This window comes from Salvelinus alpinus, chromosome 15 (genome assembly GCF_045679555.1).
Source record: "Salvelinus alpinus chromosome 15, SLU_Salpinus.1, whole genome shotgun sequence".
NCBI lineage: Eukaryota > Metazoa > Chordata > Actinopteri > Salmoniformes > Salmonidae > Salvelinus > Salvelinus alpinus.
In genome coordinates, this window is record NC_092100.1 from 55,032,266 (window position 1) to 55,050,372 (window position 18,107).

The window sequence follows — 18,107 nt, forward strand, 5'->3', positions numbered from 1 at the left end:
AACTATACTCAATTGTTCTGTTCTCTACTGTGCTGTACTGTACTGTGCTGAACTATACTCAATTGTTCTGTTCTCTACTGTACTGTACTGTGCTGTTCTCTACTGTGCTGTACAGTACTGTGCTGTTCTCTACTGTGCTGTACTCTACTGTGCTGTACTCTACTGTACTGTGTTGTACTCTACTGTGCTGTACTGTACTGTGCTGTTCTCTACTGTACTGTACTGTGCTGCACTGTGCTGTACTGTACTGTTCTCTACTGTACTGTACTGTACTGTGCTGTGCTGTGCTGTACTCCAACTATGGTTTGTGACTACTATGATTTCCCATTGTGGCCAATTCAATTGCAGTCATTTTGTTACAGATTTCTTTGGGTAACAGAGTGACACGTTTTAATCACTTCATAATTCATAAACCAAATTGTTATCAGTAAAAACACTACAACTAATTGGTAGGTCTACCTTTACTTGTTACTTCTGTGAACTTTCATAATCCTCCTTCATGAGGGAGAGAAATTAGAAAATATCTCAAAGATACTGTATGTGGGTTTTTGGTAACATAATGCCAAGACACTACGCAATATTTCTTAAACTTACAAAAGGCAAATCATTTCTGCAAAACGAAATATAAATGTTGATATTAATTGACAGGGGCCCTTTACTTCAACATTATTGTGTTTTGATGTACTTCTAATACCTTTTAAGACTTTTTCTAGGAGATGTTTTCTTAAGACCCGTTTTCCATTTGGGTGACCAGAAATGAAAGCCTTTGCTTGTTCCTAATTCTTACGATGGAAAACGGATTAAAAAACATATTTATGCCTTCAAAAATATAGACTCTTATCTTTCATTTGACACCAAATGTCATATGCTCCTAAAGAAACGTGGGTCCTTTTACATGGACATGACCATATAAGAATAGGGTCCCATTTGGGAAGCGACCACACACTGACCCGCCGGCAGGGTCACTCATATATGTCGGGGAGCCTGACACCACTGCTACTTTTACTGGAGCTGCAGGTCTGTTTGGGTTGGCCTGGCTCCAGCAAGGGTTTAAATACCAGGCTAGGATGGATGGAGTGATGGAAGGGGAGAGGCTACTCTACATGTGAAGAGTTGAAGACTCTCAACTCCTGCTTTGGCGGTCAGGAGTGTCGGTCTGCCTCTTGGCACACTCTGAAGTGAGAATGGAACTCACTCTGATTCGCAGTTAAACTGGTTGTTTCTCTCCGACAGGGCATTCATATACAGTACTGACACATCATGCAAAACCCAATGCTATGGAAACAGAGCTATGTTAATCAGCTGTTCTCAATCACATACAGTACAGACGGACATCTTTACACATTGTCCACCTTTCCGTCTCCTAGGAACCTCCAAGAAAACTGAGTTCATATACACCTGTAATTGAGTCCCATAATAATCTCTTAATTTATGCGTGGGACTGGGAACATCATCTAATAGATTTCCCATGTTATGTCCAGTCCTTCGTACCACTTGAATCAAATCCACAAATCACTTCCACATGACGGGGGGCTGGGGACACATTGAAATGTACACATCTGGAGCGCGTTCAGTTTGCGGGCATGGGTCTCTCTCTCTCCCTAGACTCTCTATCCCTCTCTTCGTCACTCACTCCCTTCTTTCTGTGGCCTGCTGCAAGTCATGAAAAAGGAAACTGGACCTGGACCAGTTGGAGCTGGACTCTCTCGCTGAATCTCTCTCTCGCGCTCTCTCTCTCTCTCTCTCTCTCTTTCTTTTAACTGTATCGACAACATCTTCCTCTCTCTCTCTCTCTCTGACCTTCATGGGCTCGCTCTGGCTGCTCTCGTGTCACTGGCTGTCGGTCAAAACATTCACAGCCATGACACGGACCATGCAGCATTCATGAATATTGAAATGCAGTGAATATAAATACACCTCGCGATGCTGTCAGAAGTAGGAGTACAGAGGTGAGGGCTCGTGGGTCTGGGCCGGTGGGATGTAGTTGATGTTTGTCTGACGTCGTCGTTTGTATGTGTATGGTTTTTAAATCTTCTGTAGAATAAAAAATAAAAAGCGACAGGGAAGACTGGGTGCGAGTAAGTTGCTGAGTAAGAACAGATGACGACAAAATAAATCCAAGACAAAACTTTGGAAATGCTTCTGGTTTTGAGTTGGTGTGTTTTGACCTGTTAGGTACGTGTATACAGAAGTGTCACGAATCGTGTGCTAACGGCGCTTGAGTCGATATAAAAATTTTAAAAACATCTGCCACGTCTCAACCCACCGACAGTTTACCTGCGCCTCATCGAAATGTACTGTTCGAGAAATATTTAGTTACCTTACATCAACATCACACTGGGAGAACATTCAACAACAATATCACAACCAGTAATACAAGCCGCTGCAACAAAGGAGTAGAAAAACACTCCTGGAGTTCATCGGGTCCATCTGTGAACCAATGGCATGCAGGTTTCTGAGCAATTTAAGAATGAGTTATTGGATATATTATGTGTTTATTGTGTTTTCATGTCAAAGAAGATGAAAAGGAAGAACTCTGCATTCCCAGACAATGGTGCGTATTCCTGGCATAGCTTGCTGAGTCATAATCAAATCCTGAATGATGTTACCTGGGCTTAGTGCGATTGATGGGCAATGCTCCGTTTCAAAAGTCTCAAAAGAAAGATAGATACCGGCACACTGGAATTCTCCCACAGTTTTATTGAGTGCAACATTTTGACCTAAAGGTCTCCATCTGATTTCAAAGTCTCATTATATTACAAAGAGACGTAATAGACGAGTGGCTCTCGACCTTCGCCTCTCCCGTACCGACTTGAGTTGCAGCAATGGGACAAGACTGTAACTACCAATTGGATATCACGAAGTTGGGGAGAAAAAATAAATAAATAAAGAGACAGACAGAATTAAATCACACAGTTAGTTAATACTCTGTACGTTACAAAAGCCGACAAGTGAAGATTCAGCTTCTAGATTACGTTTCTAGGTCACAATCATAGCTATAGACTAGCTTCTTAGACGTTGAAGGCGGTCTGGATGTCCCGTTACAAGATGCATAATGAGATCAACACATATCACTTCCTTATGTCTGTCTTCATACGATCCTTTTTGATATATGCCCCACGTGCTATTCAGATACTGTCCGGACATGTAACGACTCAACTAGATAAAATAAATCGCATGACCACAGGCATGTCTACGACTTTATCAATCAGCGACATCAAAGAGAGGCACGGTAAAACATGAGGTGCCTTTTTCCCTTTTAAACGCATAGTTTGCATTAGCGGTGGCAATCAAAGGACTAAACCCACAAATCACATCAGGAAATATCCAGGGGATGAAGTAGAGGCTGTAGAGACAGGGGCAGCTGGATGCTGTTGGCAGACGTTCAGCTACACTGTGAGTGAGTTGTCTCTCCTACACAGTAAACTACAACATTGCCTTCAAAAAGAACTCCTCAGAGCACTAAGACAAGAGGAGTTCCCTTCACTATCAGAGAGCAGAGCCCCCTTGGTTAAACGATAAAGAATAACGATTCAAATAGAACTCATTTCGATCATTGCAGCCCTTATTAATAAAGAAGAGGATAGAGACTAATAGATACTAGATAAACATGGCAAAGAGGCGTGTGCAATCGTTCAAGAAAGCGCAGCTGCTTACAAGTGTTGTCCCACGTGGCCAAATATGGTACGGTCCTTCATCCAGGACACGAACTCCAAAAAGGTTATGAGATGCAGTGTAGTGTAGTGATGACCTTCAGGGAATCAGGGATGTGTGGTGACTCAGTTTGAGCAGGTTTGTGTACAGTACAGTAGTTGATAAAAATCTGGTGATACAGCCAACTTTAAAGGTCCTCGTGCCCTGGAGTGGGAACGGTTCCATGCAGGGAACTGCATAAGAAGGTGAGGTGTGACCCTCTCCATTATACAAACAATTCAATTGACATTAAGATTAAACATAGTTTGTTGTTTCGGTCTAAACAAACCCTCACCAGACAATGCTCTGAAAGGAACTCTGTCCATCTCTGTTGAGATCTCTTGAAGTAATCAGTGATCACTCACTCAAAACTGACAAATATTCCTCTCAACAAAATAAGTCTACCCTTAAAGACCAGCTGCAGCTGAGCTGGTGAAATAGTTTGTATATCAGCCATTAGCCTGTGACGATGATGTTGGGTTGCCATGATTGACCTTTACAACTGGCACACACTCAAACAAACACACACACACACAGGGATTGGCACATTTGCTGGAACGGAACACAAAACTGAGCTCTCCCTCCCACTCCTAATGAGTCTTGTGACATTGGTGTCCAGATAGCAGGCTGAGGCTCCATTCGAATACTTGCGTTGGAGTTTCCCTTAGCGTCACCATCAACTCTAAACTAATACAAATAGATGAAGCTATGTGTGTACTCCCTGTTCCAACCACATCCCATCAACCGAGAAGGCGTCGGCACGGTTCCTCCTTTTAAGGAAGCACACCGACACAGGAGGCGATGTTAGTTGATGGTAGTTGTGTCGTAGTAGCTAGCGTAGCTGGGAATGAACAGGAGCAGAATACAGAAGCCACGGTTTACCCTAGCAAATACCTGCTTGCTGCTGCTCTCCAGAGACAAGGGCTGTGTCCCAAATGGCACTCTATTCCCCCCATAGACCTCTGGTCAAAACGAATGCACTATGTAGGCAATAGGGTGACATTTGGGACACGGCCCAGCTAGCCAGAGACAAGATGGGATCCAGGAACAACTTTTATTTCCGTGATGATCAAAGAATCAGTTTTCCATAATGCTAATAGCCATTGTGTGTCTACAAGCTGAAGGAGAGGAAAGAAGGTAGAGTAAATACAAGAAAGTACGCCTAATTAGGTAATAAGTAATGGATGACATATCTGACTGTGCAAATGAAACATCTACAGTATCTACGACGTCCTCTTCTGCATTTATCCTGTATCTATTTCTGTATCCCTATCCATCACATAATCTGTTCTGAGTCTTACTGTGATGTCACATAAGGGGGAAGCGAGAAATCATAGAATGCAGAGCTTATTTTCATGCCAGCACATTCAGTTGATTCTAGTATCCTAGTGATTTAGCCATGTCTGCTAATAGACATCTGTCTGGGACATGGTGGCCTTTCTATGTCTCTAACATAGCATAACTAGAAAGGACAGTTATTCTATTTATATGTGGTGTAAGTGCATGGTAAAATGATGGCTGATGAATGACATCATTTTCCAGCTAGGCCCATATACCAGCTAATTCTAGGGCTACAATACCTCCTTTGCCAATTGGCCTGGACCCTTTATTGTCGACACGGAACACCGCCGATCCATCACGACTGGACTGCCGACGTGATCGCCCGATGTGGTCTCAACAGGCTATTCTGTAACAATGTCGCCGAAGAACCATCTACTAGCCCCGGCCCACTAGCTTTTTTGAACACTATGTCCCCTGCTCGCCTAGCGTAGTAGTGACTACCGAACGGCACCCTGACTCACCTATTGCTTCTCTTTTGACCCTATGATCACTCGGCTACACAGCTAATGCCCCCTGGACTGTTTCAATAATACGGTACCTCATTTTGTTTCAAGGCCCCAGCCTTTCAAGGCCCCAGCCTTGAAGTCAGGTCATGTATGTACCTAACTGACCCACTCTGCCCATTCATCACCATTTACCCGTTGTTGTCTTAGCTCTTCTGATCAACACCTGTGATTGCTTTATGCCTCTCTCTAATGTCAATATGCTTTGTCTACTGCTGTCTTGACTAGTTCTTTTGTTTTATTTCACTGTAGAGCTCTCAGTCCCGCTCAAAATACCTTAGATAGCTCTTTTGTCCCACCCCACACACATGGAGAGACCTCACCTGGCTTAACTAGTGCCTCCAGAAACGAAACCTCTCTCATCGTCACTCAACGCCTAGGTTTACCTCCACTGTACTCACATCCTACCATACCCTTGTCTGTACATTATGCCCTGAATCAATTCTACCACACCCAGAAATCTGCCCCTTTTATTCTCTGTCGCCAACGCACTAGACGACCAGTTCTTATAGCCTTTAGCCGTACCCTTATCCTACTCCTCCTCTGTTCCTCTGGTGATGTAGAGGTTAACCCAGGCCCTGCAGCCCCCAGTTCCACTCCTATTCCCCAGGCACTATCATTTGTTGACTTCTGTAACTGTAAAAGCCTTGGTTTCCTACATGTTAACATCAGAAGCCTCCTCCCTAAGTTTGTTTTATTCACTGCTTTAGCATACTCCACCAACCCTGATGTCCTAGCCGTGTCTAAATCCTGGCTTAAGAAGGCCACCAAAAATTCTGAAATGTCCATCCCTAACAACAACATTTTCTGCCAAGATAGAACTGCCAAAGGGGGTGGAGTTGCAATCTACTGCAGAGATAACCTGCAGAGTTCTGTCATGTTATCCAGGTCTGTGCCCAAACAGTTCGAGCTTCTACTTTTACTTTTCCACCTTTCCAGAAATAAGTCTCTCACTGTTGCCGCTTGTTATAGACCCCCCTCAGCCCCCAGCTGTGCCCTGGACACCATATGTGAATTAATTACCCCCCATTTATCTTCAGAGTTTGTACTGTTGGGTGACCTAAACTGGGATATGCGTAACACCCCGGTTGTCCTACAATCTAAGCTAGATACCCTCAATCTCACACAAATTATCATGGAACGTATCAGGTACAACCCTAAATCCGTAAACATGGGCACCCTCATGGATATCATCCTGACCAACTTTCCCTCTAAATACACCTCTGCTGTCTTCAACCAAGATCTCAGCGATCACTGCCTCATTGCCTGCGTCCGCAATGGGTCAGCGGTCAAACGACCACCCCTCATCACTGTCAAACGCTCCCTAAAACTTTTCAGCGAGCAGGTCTTTCTAATCGACCTGGCCCGGGTATCCTGGAAGGATATTAACCTCATTCTATCAGTAGAGGATGCCTGGTTATTCTTTAAAAGTGCTTTCCTCACCATCTTAAATAAGCATGCCCCATTCAAAAAATGTAGAACTAAGAACAGATATAGCCCTTGGTACACTCCAGACTTGACTGCCCTTGACCAGCACAAAAACATCCTGTGGCATTCTGCATTAGCAGTAGCCCCCGAATAGCCACCGCGATATGCAACTTTTCAGGGAAGTTAGGAACCAATATACTCAGGCAGTTAGGAAAGAAAAGGCTAGCTTTTTAAAACATAAATTTGCATCCTGTAGCACAAACTCCAAAAAGTTCTGGGACACTGTAAAGTCCATGGAGAATAAGAGCACCTCCTCCCAGCTGCCCACTGCACTGAGGCTAGGAAACAATGTCACCACCGATAAATCTAGGATATTCGAGAATTTCAATACGCATTTCTCTACGGCTGGCCATGCTTTACACCTGGCTACCCCTACCCCGGTCAACAGCTCTGCACCCCCCACAGCAACTTGCCAAAGCCTCCCCCATTTCTCCTTCACCCAAATCCAGATAGCTGATGTTCTGAAACAGCTGCAAAATCTGGACCCCTACAAATCAGCTGGGCTAGACAATCTGGACCCTCTCTTTCTAAAATTATCCGCCCCAATTGTTGCAACCCCCAGCCTGTTCAACCTCTCCTTCGTATCGTCTGAGATCCCTAAAGATTGGAAAGCTGCCGCGATCATCCCCCTCTTCAAAGGGGGAGACACTCTAGACCCAAACTGTTACAGACCTATATCTATCCTACCCTGCCTTCCTAAAGTCTTCAAAAGCCAAGTTTACAAACATATCACCGACCATTTCGAATCACACCGTACCTTCTCCGCTATGCAATCTGGTTTCCGAGCTGGTCATGGGTGCACCTCAGCTACGCTCAAGGTCCTAAACGAAATCATAACTGCCATCGATAAAAGACAATACTGTGCAGCCGTCTTCATCGACCTGGCCAAGGCTTTCGATCTTGCTGCTGGTGATTCTCTGATCCGCCTCTACGCAGACGACACCATTCTGTATACTTCTGGCCCTTCTTTGGACACTGTATTAACAAACCTCCAGACGAGCTTCAATACCATACAACACTCCTTCCATGGCCTCCAAGTGCTCTTATATACAAGTAAAACTAAATGCATGCTCTTCAACCAATCGCTGCCCGCACCCACCCGCCCGTCTAGCATCACTACTCTGGACGGTTCTGACTTAGAATATGTGGACAACTACAAATACCTAGGTGTCTGGTTAGACTGTAAACTCTCCTTCCAGACTCACATTAAGCATCTCCAATCCAAAATGAAATCTAGAATCGGCTTGCTATTTCGCAACAAAGCATCCTTCACTCATACTGCCAAACATACCCTCGTAAAACTGACTATCCTACCCATCCTTGACTTCGGCGATGTAATTTACCAAATAGCCTCCAACACTCTACTCAGCAAATTGGATGTAGTCTATCACAGTGCCATCTGTTTTGTCACCAAAGCCCCATATACTACCCACCACTGCGACCTGTATGCTCTCGTTCACTGGCCCTCGCGTTATATTAGTCGCCAAGCCCACTGGCTCTATGTCATCTATAAGTCTTTGCGAGGTAAAGCTCCGCCTTATCTCAGCTCACTGGTCATCATAGCAGCACCCACCCGTAGCATGTGCTCCAGCAGGTATATTTCACTGGTCATCCCCAAAGCCAACTCCTCTTTTGGCTGCCTTTCCTTCCAGTTCTCTGCTGCCAATCACTGGAATGAATGGCAAAAATCACTGAAGCTGGAGTCTTATATCTCCCTCACTAACTTTAAGCATCAGCTCTCAGAGCAGCTTACCGATCATTGCACCTGTACACAGCCCATCTGTAAATAGCCCACCCAACTACCTCATCCCCATATTATTATTTTATTTTTTTGCTCCTTTGCACCCCAGTATCTCTACTTGCACATTCATCTTCTGCACATCTATCACTCCAGTGTTAATGCTATATTGTAATTATTTCGCCACTATGGCCTATTTATTGCCTTGTCTCCCTAATCTTACTACATTTGCACACACTGTATATAGATTTATCTATTGTGTTATTGACTGTGCGTTTGTTTATCCGATGTGTAACTCTGTTGTTTGTGTCGCACTGCTTTGCTTTATCTCGGCCAGGTAGCAGTTGTAAATGAGAACTTATTCTCAACTGGCCTACCTGGTTAAATAAAGGTGAAATAAAAAAATAAAAAAAATAAATGCCACTCATTCTAACCTCCCTAAGATTAGACTAACCCCCCTGTAATTTGCCCCTGTGGATAACCATTTCCTTTCCCGTTCAATGTCACACCTATGCCATTGCTTAATAGAATTATAGACAACTTTCTATTCTACTGACAGCCCACCACAGCCCACTACTGTTCTCTGACAGGTTCATGCACCAGACATGATCAGACATCACATTACTGTTTATAGATGTTGTCATTATATAGTCGTCAATAACTGACTATGTGGCTAAAAAATAGTTCCAGACAATCTGAAACCACTATATTTTCATTCATGCTTTAAATAGTAAAGGGTCACCAATGTTTTTTATTTAACCTTTATTTAACAAGGCAAGTCAGTTAACGACAAATTCTTATTAACAATGACGGCCTACCCCGGCCAAACCCTAAACCGGACGACGCTGGGCCAATTGTGCGCCGCCATATGGGACTCCCAATCACAGCTGGTTGTGGTACAGCCTGGAATTGAACCAGCGTCTGTAATGACACCTCTAGCACTGAGATGCAGTGCCTTAGACCGCTGCGCCACTCGGGAGCCCAATGTATTTAGCATACTGTACATTATGTATATTATAGGACAGCATCCTTATTACATTTCTAAAGATGATAATATTGTAGCGATCCTCGCTATATAAGCCATGTTACAATTCCCACCGAGTGGGTTAAGCCTATTGGTGCGATGTGTAAGGTGTTTGCCTTTCACGCCAGCGACCTGGGTTCACTTCCCTGCTTGCTACAACTGGTGTCAGAAGTGGGATGGCGGCTATTAGGCCATCGGGAACACATGGCCCAAACATGTGAGGGGGCTGAGTAGTCGAAGCACGGGGACGTGCCTTCCCGTTCGGAGAGGGCAGTGTAGTGACGCTCGCTATATGAGACACGTTACAGTTCCCAACAAGTGGGTTAAAGGATTTTGGCAATGATGCCAATTATCTACTTCCCCAGAGTCAGATGATCTCTTGGATACCATTTTTTATGCATGAAGGAAGTTAGAGGTAGTTTCGTGTGACTAGAAGTCTATGGTATCTACTAGCATGTTATCAGTTACCATAGACTTCAGGTGCTTGTGTTAAAGCTAGTAAAAATGGTATCCACGAGTTCATCTGACTCTGGAGAATTAGATCAAGGGTTTCATTGCCAAAATCCAGAGTATCCCTTTAACCCTATTGGCGCGATGTGTCGGGTGTTTGCCTTTCACATCAGCTTTCACACCCTGCCACGCCAGCTGCTAGAATATCATAAACTTAATTTGTGCAAAAGGGATTTACAGATTTTGACAGAGGAAACATGATACTATTGGCAATATACAATGTTGCTCTCTATACATGACTCAGGTCTGGAGTTTTAATTGAATGCTGTGTTTGTATGCATGCTCAACTTGACTTTACTTGACTTGACGCTTAACATGAATGCACTTTTTCCCATAAAACAACGGGATGGATCTTAATTTCTCTGGTGATCGAGAAACAGTAATAAGCAGACACAACTGTTTCAATCAACATCATGTGTACAGCTTTCCGTACAGAAGGAGGGTGCCAGCATCTCATCCTTACCTAAACATGTAATGCAATTCACATTTCTAAGCTGCCTTTATGGCAGTGAGACAATGAGACAGCGGGTAGCAGGTAACCCAGAGGTTAAGGTCGCTGATTCAAATCACAGAGAGGGTTCTAAAGATGATAATATTGTAGCGAAAGGTGAAAAACTCTGCTGTTCTGCTCGAGCAAGGCAGTTAACCCCCAACAACAACTGCCCACCGGGCCCCGATGATGTCAATTAAGGCAGCCCCCCTGCACCTCTGTTATTCAGAGTGGTTGGGTTAAACACGGAAGACGCATTTCGGGTTTAATGCATTCAGTTCTGAAACTTACTAGGCATCCCCCTTTCCCAACACGGGTGCACTCTGAAGAGAGAGGCTTCAGAGTTTCACTGAGGTGAAACACACTCGCATGATAACCTTAACTGAGACCTGAAGTCTTGGTTTAGCTCCTGGAGCAACTGCCTTGGCTTTAGCTCAGCGGTTTTACACAGCCTTACGGCACACAGGAGACAAGTGTTTTAGCACTGTGACACAGGTTTGAATACTAAGACACAAAAACACAGACCTAGACACACGTGTATCAGGAAGAGACAGCCTTGTGCTCTTTTTTTCTCTCCAATGAGATTCACAAATCCCTTTCTCACAGCCACTGACTAACTAGAAAAGTGGATGATCTTCTATAGGAGAGATGGTTGTAGCCAGAAGCCATTCCTGGTCCCCAGGAGACAGGCTCATTGTTCATCAGGAGACGATGGCTCAACGGCTCACACACATCCACAATGAGGCTCTGGCTTTGGTCTCCATAACCACTACCATCTAAGGAATAGGAGCCTGGCTTGGCGTGTACTCTGCGGCACACAGCTTTTCCACTGCAGGACGTCTGCTTAATGTATGACAAACAGAGTGTTAAGTCAAATTATAGTATTCACTGCCTGGGTCAGGGTAGAGAGAGCGTGCACACACACACACGCACACACACACTGGCCTGGGTAAAGCAGATGCGAGAACTTCTAATCCACAAGGAGGGGGGAAAATACACTACATGCACACTCTTGACATTCTCTCAACCAGCTTCATGAAGTAGTCACCTGGAAAGCATTTCAATTAACATGCGTGCCTTGTTAAAAGTTAATTTGTGGAATTTATTTCCTTCTTAATGCGTTTGAGCCAATCATGGAGGGGTGGTATACAGAAGATAGCCCTATTTGGTAAAATACCAAGTCCATACTGTATTATGACAAGAACAGTTCAAATAAGCAAAGATAAACGACAGTCCATTATTACTTTAAGACATGAAAGTCAGTCAATCCAGAAAATGTCAAGAACTTTGAACGTTTCTTCAAGTGCAGTCGCAAAAACCAACAAGCGCTATGATGAAACTGGCTCTCATGAGGACCGCCACAGGAAAGGAAGACCCAGAGTTACCTTAGCTGCAGAGGATAAGTTCATTAGAGTTACCAGCCTCAAAAATTGCAGCCCAAATAAATGCTTCACAGAGTTCAAGTAACAGACACATCTCAACATCAACTGTTCAGATGAGACTGCTTGAATCAGGCCTTCATGGTTGGATTGCTGCAAAGAAACCACTACTAAAGGACACCAATAATAAGAAGAGACTTGCTTGGGCCAAGAAACATGAGCAATAGATATTAGACCGGTGGAAATCTGTCCTTTGGTCTGATGTGTCCAAATTTGAGATTTTTGGTTCCAACCGCCGTGTCTTTGTGAGACGCAGAGTATGTGAACGGATGATCTCTGCATGTGTGGTTCCCACCGTGAAGCACAGAAGAGGAGATGTGATGGTGTGGGGGGTGCTTTGCTGGTGGCATTGTCAGTGATCTATTTAGAATTCAAGGCACACTTAACCAGCATGGCTACCACGGCATTCTGCGGCAATACGCCATCCCATCTGGTTTGTGCTTAGTGGGACTATCATTTATTTTTCAACAGGACAATGACCCAACACACCTCCAGGCTGTGTAAGGGCTATTTGACCAAGAAGGAGAGTGATGGAGTGTCTCATCAGATGACATGGCCTCAACAATCACCCCAACCTCAACCCAATTGAGGTGGTTTGGGATGAGTTGGACCGCAGAGTGAAGGAAAAGCAGCCAACAAGTGCTCAGCATATGTGGGAACTCCTTCAAGACTGTTGGAAAAGCATTCCAGGTGAAGCTGGTTGAGAGAATGCCAAGAGTGTGCAAAGCTGTCATCAAGGCAGAGGGTGGCTACTTTGAAGAATCACATTTTTGGGGGGTTACTACCTGATTCCATATGTGGTATTTCATAGTGTTGATGTCTTCACAATTATTCTACAATGTAGTAAATAGTACAAATAAAGAAAAACCCTTGAATGTGTAGGTGTATCCAAACTTTTGACTGGTACTGTATGGTGTAATTCCTAGGAATTTTTGATTTTATGTTACTGGCTGGCGAAACATCTGCAAGCTAGGCTACTTAAGGCATACTTGCACAGACTTAAATCAACAAAATCCATGGGTTTCAGCTTACTCTTACTTCATGATTGAGGAATGCTCGAATTAACCATTTCTTTCTTTTCACCCGTTTTGTTCTGCAGGTCACATATTTCCAATGGGCTCCACTTGGTTTTGTGTGTGTGCGCGCGAATGTGTGCCTGTGTGCACGTGCATGTGACTATAGCTGGGGTGATGAATGCAGAGAGTGGCCTTCAATTACACGCCTTTAAAGCCCAAGAAAATACTTCAAACAAGTTGAGACTGTCTGTGGCTGCTTTCATATCACCAGACTGGCTTCATGCTCATCATCATGTCTGGAATAAGAGTTTTTACTAACCAAGCTTCAAAAACAAGGTGTCTGAGGCATGTGATCTAGTTTAACAGTTGAGACCATGGCGCTGTTACAAGGCTAAAATAGCCTAAGGCCTGGAATCAATCAGTAGCGCCGAAGATCAGCATATAGCGTGATTTAAATTTAAAGGCAATGTTTCCGCGTTCGCTGAGACTGCATTCACGGTAAACGCTGCATATGTCGACTCAGTTGAAAATGACTTTTACATTTCAACCGCGCTACAATGCAGATCTTCGGCACTACTGTTTGAATCCAGCCCTAAGTCTTTCTTCCCTTCGAAGGGAATGCAGAATGCAGTTAGCATCTTTGGTAAATGGATGTTGTAAAAGATGTACATTTATTCTTTCTCTAATTATATTCAGATTGAATAAGGGACAAATAAATCTTGAGAATCTAAAGAATATGAAAATAAACGTTTCTTCATTGTTTCTTAACTTGCTACCAAAAACTCTGCTCCACTATTTATATCATTTCCAAGGCATCGTATCATTATTAAGCATTATTTAGTAATAACAATCAATATAGCGGTGTCAAACCTTCTCTGGGTGCCACTACTCTTGCTAAAAAAAAAAGGTATCTGTCTCATCTGATAAAACGATTCTGACGTAAGTTGATTTAATATTTAGTATTTTATAAAAAGGTATATAAATATTATCTAATTATGTCAGATCTTTAAATGTTTTATATTACACTGCCTTCAGAAAGTATTGACACCCCTTGACTTATTCCACTTTTTGTTGTGTTACAGCCTGAATTTAAAATTGCAAAAAAAATCCTTAAAAAGTCACATAAGTTGCATGTGTTTAACATGATTTTTGAATGACTACCTCATCTCTGTAGCACACACATACAATTATCTGTAAGGTCTCTCAGTCGAGCAGTGAGTTTCAAACACAGATTCAACCACAAAGACCAGGGAGGTTTTCCAATGCCTCGCAAAGAAGGACACCTATTGGTGGATAGGTAAAAACTTGAATATCCCTTTGAGCATGGTATAGTTATTTATTGCTCTTGGGGTGGTGTATACACCCAGTTAGTACAAGGATACAGGCGTCCTTCCTAACTCAGTTGCCAGAGAGGAAGGAAACTGCTCAGGATTTCACCCGAGGCCAATGGTAACTTTAAAACAGTTACAGAGTTTAATGGCTGTGATAGGTGTGGTTAATTTCTGTATTATAATCATGATAAAAAAAGTTAATAGTAGAATTATGGGATAATTACACTGGATGTTGATATAAATGTACATTCTGCCAATGTTGTTAAATTGAGGTTATTTTTACTTTGAGTGATAGGACCAATTTGAATCACTGAGCAATGTCATTCTAAATTTTGGTTGGATAATTAATTGGGTTTTTGATTATGACTTGGAAACGGAATGATTTTTAAAACTGAATGATTGATTTGAGATTAGTATGTTAATAACTATATGAGTGAAGCAATTCATGTATTAGGGATTGATTGTTTTGATTGTTGTTGTGTACTAAAGATGTTGACACTATTCTCAGCATACCATGGTGAATGGAGAGGGTGAACTCTGATCCGGATAGAGAAAACTGAGGACAGATCAACAACATTGTAGTTACTCCACAATACTAACCTAGATGACAGAGTGAAAAGAAGGAAGCATGAACAGAATCAAAATATTCCAAACATGCATACTGTTTGCAATAAGGCACTAAAGTACAACTGCCAAAAATGTGGCCAAATTTTTACTTTATGTCCCGATTACAAAGTGTTATGTTTGGGGCAAAACGTAACTGAGTACCCCTCTTCATACGTTCAAGCATGGTGGTGGCTGCATCATGTTATGGGTATGCTTGTCATTGGCAAGGACTAGGGAGTTTTTTAGGATAAAAAGAAACAGTCCATTATTTCTAAGAATAGAACTAAGCAGAGGCAAAATCCTAAAGGAAAACCTGGTTCAGTCTGCTTTCCAACAGACACTGGGAGACAAATTCACCTTTCATCAGGACAATAACCTAAACAAATATACACTGGAGTTGCTTACCAAGACGACACTGAATGTTCCCGAGTGGCCTAGTTACAGTTTTGACTTAAATTGTCTTGAACATCTATGGCAAGACTCAGAAATGGCTTTCTAGCAATGATCAATAACCAATTTGACAGAGCTTGAAGAATAAAAAAATAATAATAATGTGCAAATATTGTACCATCCAGACTGTTATCGCTGCAAAAGGTGCTTTTAACATGGGGTGTGAATACTCATGTAAATTAGATATTTATGTATTCCATTTTCAATAAATTTGAAAAAATATCAACAACAAAAATATATTTAATTGATTTTGAATTCAGGCTGTGGAATTTTGGGGGGAATAAGTAAACGGGTATGAATAGTTTCTGAAGGCCCTGTATACCATTAGGGGAGCCTAAAGAGAAATAATCCACTTGCTTAGAGATAAAAAAAAAAATGTCATCCGTTTTTAATTAATAAAGCAGTCAAATTTAAGGTGAGTGTGTTGGGGCCTCTTATTTTTCTTCATAGTTTGTTTGATATCTACTTTTTTTCTTATATTTATTTTTACCAAACCTTGCTTTTTTTCGCAGCAATTGGAAATTGTTCTTAAGGGGTGCTACCCAACGTTACCCTACTGAGTCAATAAACTAGTAGAACTGTGTTGCAATTATCCATTTAAAGAACATACAGCAAACATGGCAAACATTTTATGTGAAATCGTTTCATTTCATACTATGAGGAATAACGTATTATTCTTGAACTATACCCGCAGCCTAGCCTGCAATAAGCCTCGAATTTCTTTGGAAAATGGGATGCGCACAAAATCGTGGCAACTGATGCTTCGCGGTGAGTTGTGGCACATGTTCTCGCGTGTGAAATTAATACATGTAAAGTTAATATTTAATTCAAACGTACCTGTCCTGCAGAAAGCCAAGTTCAGTTGTTTCTTTATGTTCGATGTCAGAAGCTTCGGAGAGAGTTGAAACAATTGAGCTTTTATCCATTGGCTATGGTGCAGTTTTGGCTCCTCCCGTCTCGCGCACATTTCTAAAATGTTTAGGCTACATTGGCTATTTCTCTCTCTACCTGTAGTCATCTATGTGTATCGGAGGCAGTTGGCTTTTCCTAATCATGAAACGCTCAGGATAAAAGCAATAATAAAGAGTTGTAATGTATTTTTCTTCTAAAAAAGGTAACTATTGCTTTCTAATATGATGAAGCATCCTTATATATGTTTCAGTCATTTCGCAGGTGCTTTTATCCAGAGCAATTCATATATTTATTTTATTTAACCAGGCAAGTCAGTTAATAACAAATTCTTATTTACAATGACGGCCAGGGAACAGTGGGTTAACTTCCTTGCTCAAGGGAACATCCACAGATTGTTTTACTTAGTCGGCTCTAGGATTCGAACCAGCGACCTTTCTGTTACTGTTCTAACGCTCTTATTAACCGGTAGCCGACCACCTTATCTCCACAATTATACTTCACCAAAAAATGACAAATCATGTTTTTGAAGAAATAAATAGAAATCAATATTGAAAGACTTTGGCTGTTCTCTCAACAAATACTTCGAAATAATGTGACGAAACTTGGCACTGTGCCATTAGTCTTGGAGCTGGCCATATAGCAGCGTTGGTATGTGACAGATGTGAAATGTACAAAAATGTGGCAGGGCAAAGAGAACAAGGGAGGGGACCATGATATAGTCCAGGTGGGAATGCTGTCTGATTCATTCTTTAGAAACAGATAGGCAGACTATAGGTGGGAGACCATCCTTAAGAGCTAATACCTAATTCAAAGGGTATTGGGGAAACCATTACTGCTTTCAATAAAGCTGTAGGCTAATAATTACATAGTTAATTACTAACCATACTGGCAGCTATTGGACGCAGCTATTTCAGGTCAGAATATGCAAACTAAGTAGAGTGGCGAGTGCTGCGAGACCAATAACTAATGTGATTGTCAGAAAATGTACCAACAAATAAATATACCGTGTAGCTTACTTATACTGTGCTTGCAAACTGGCAATATAATCCGTTTAAAAGGAGTTTTATTAAGTGAGATGGGAAGTCAATGCAGTAATCTAAAAAGAATCTGAACCACGCCGAAATGTATGAGTAAATAAAAGAGACTATAAAAGTCCTTTCCAACAGCTGACATCTCTCTCTCCTGCCAGAACACAGAGCTACAGTAGCCTCCCACCAAACAAGGACATGTTACTACTCCAACAGTCAACAGCTCATTGAAACTCCTCTGTCCACCTAAATAAAAGAGCAATCGTGTTCAAAGGATACAGTATATGTACAAAAATATGTGGAACCTGTTCAAATGAGTGGATTCGGCTCTTTCAGCCACAGCTGTTGCTGACAGGTGTATAAAGTTGAGCTCACGGCCATGCAATCTCCATAGACAAAATCATTGGCAGTAGAATGGACTTACTTAAGAGCTCGGCGACTTTCAACATTGCAAAGTTGAATTGATTTGAATTGAATTGATTGTGGTCCCGTGTGGCTCAGTTGGTAGAGCATGGCGCTTGCAACGCCAGGGTTGTGG

General features: G+C 42.3%; 1 protein-coding gene across 2 annotated transcripts in view; it reads right to left on the minus strand.

Annotated features, from left to right (window-relative positions):
* LOC139540358 (non-muscle caldesmon-like) overlaps positions 1 to 16,589 on the minus strand; it is a 55,236-nt gene extending 38,647 nt beyond the window's left edge. For both annotated transcript variants that reach the window (XM_071344139.1, XM_071344135.1), the window contains exon 1: positions 16,467 to 16,589. The gene's annotated coding sequence lies outside the window, so the exon portion shown is untranslated. The remainder of the gene's footprint in view (positions 1 to 16,466) is intronic.
* Between the last annotated feature and the right edge of the window lie 1,518 nt (positions 16,590 to 18,107).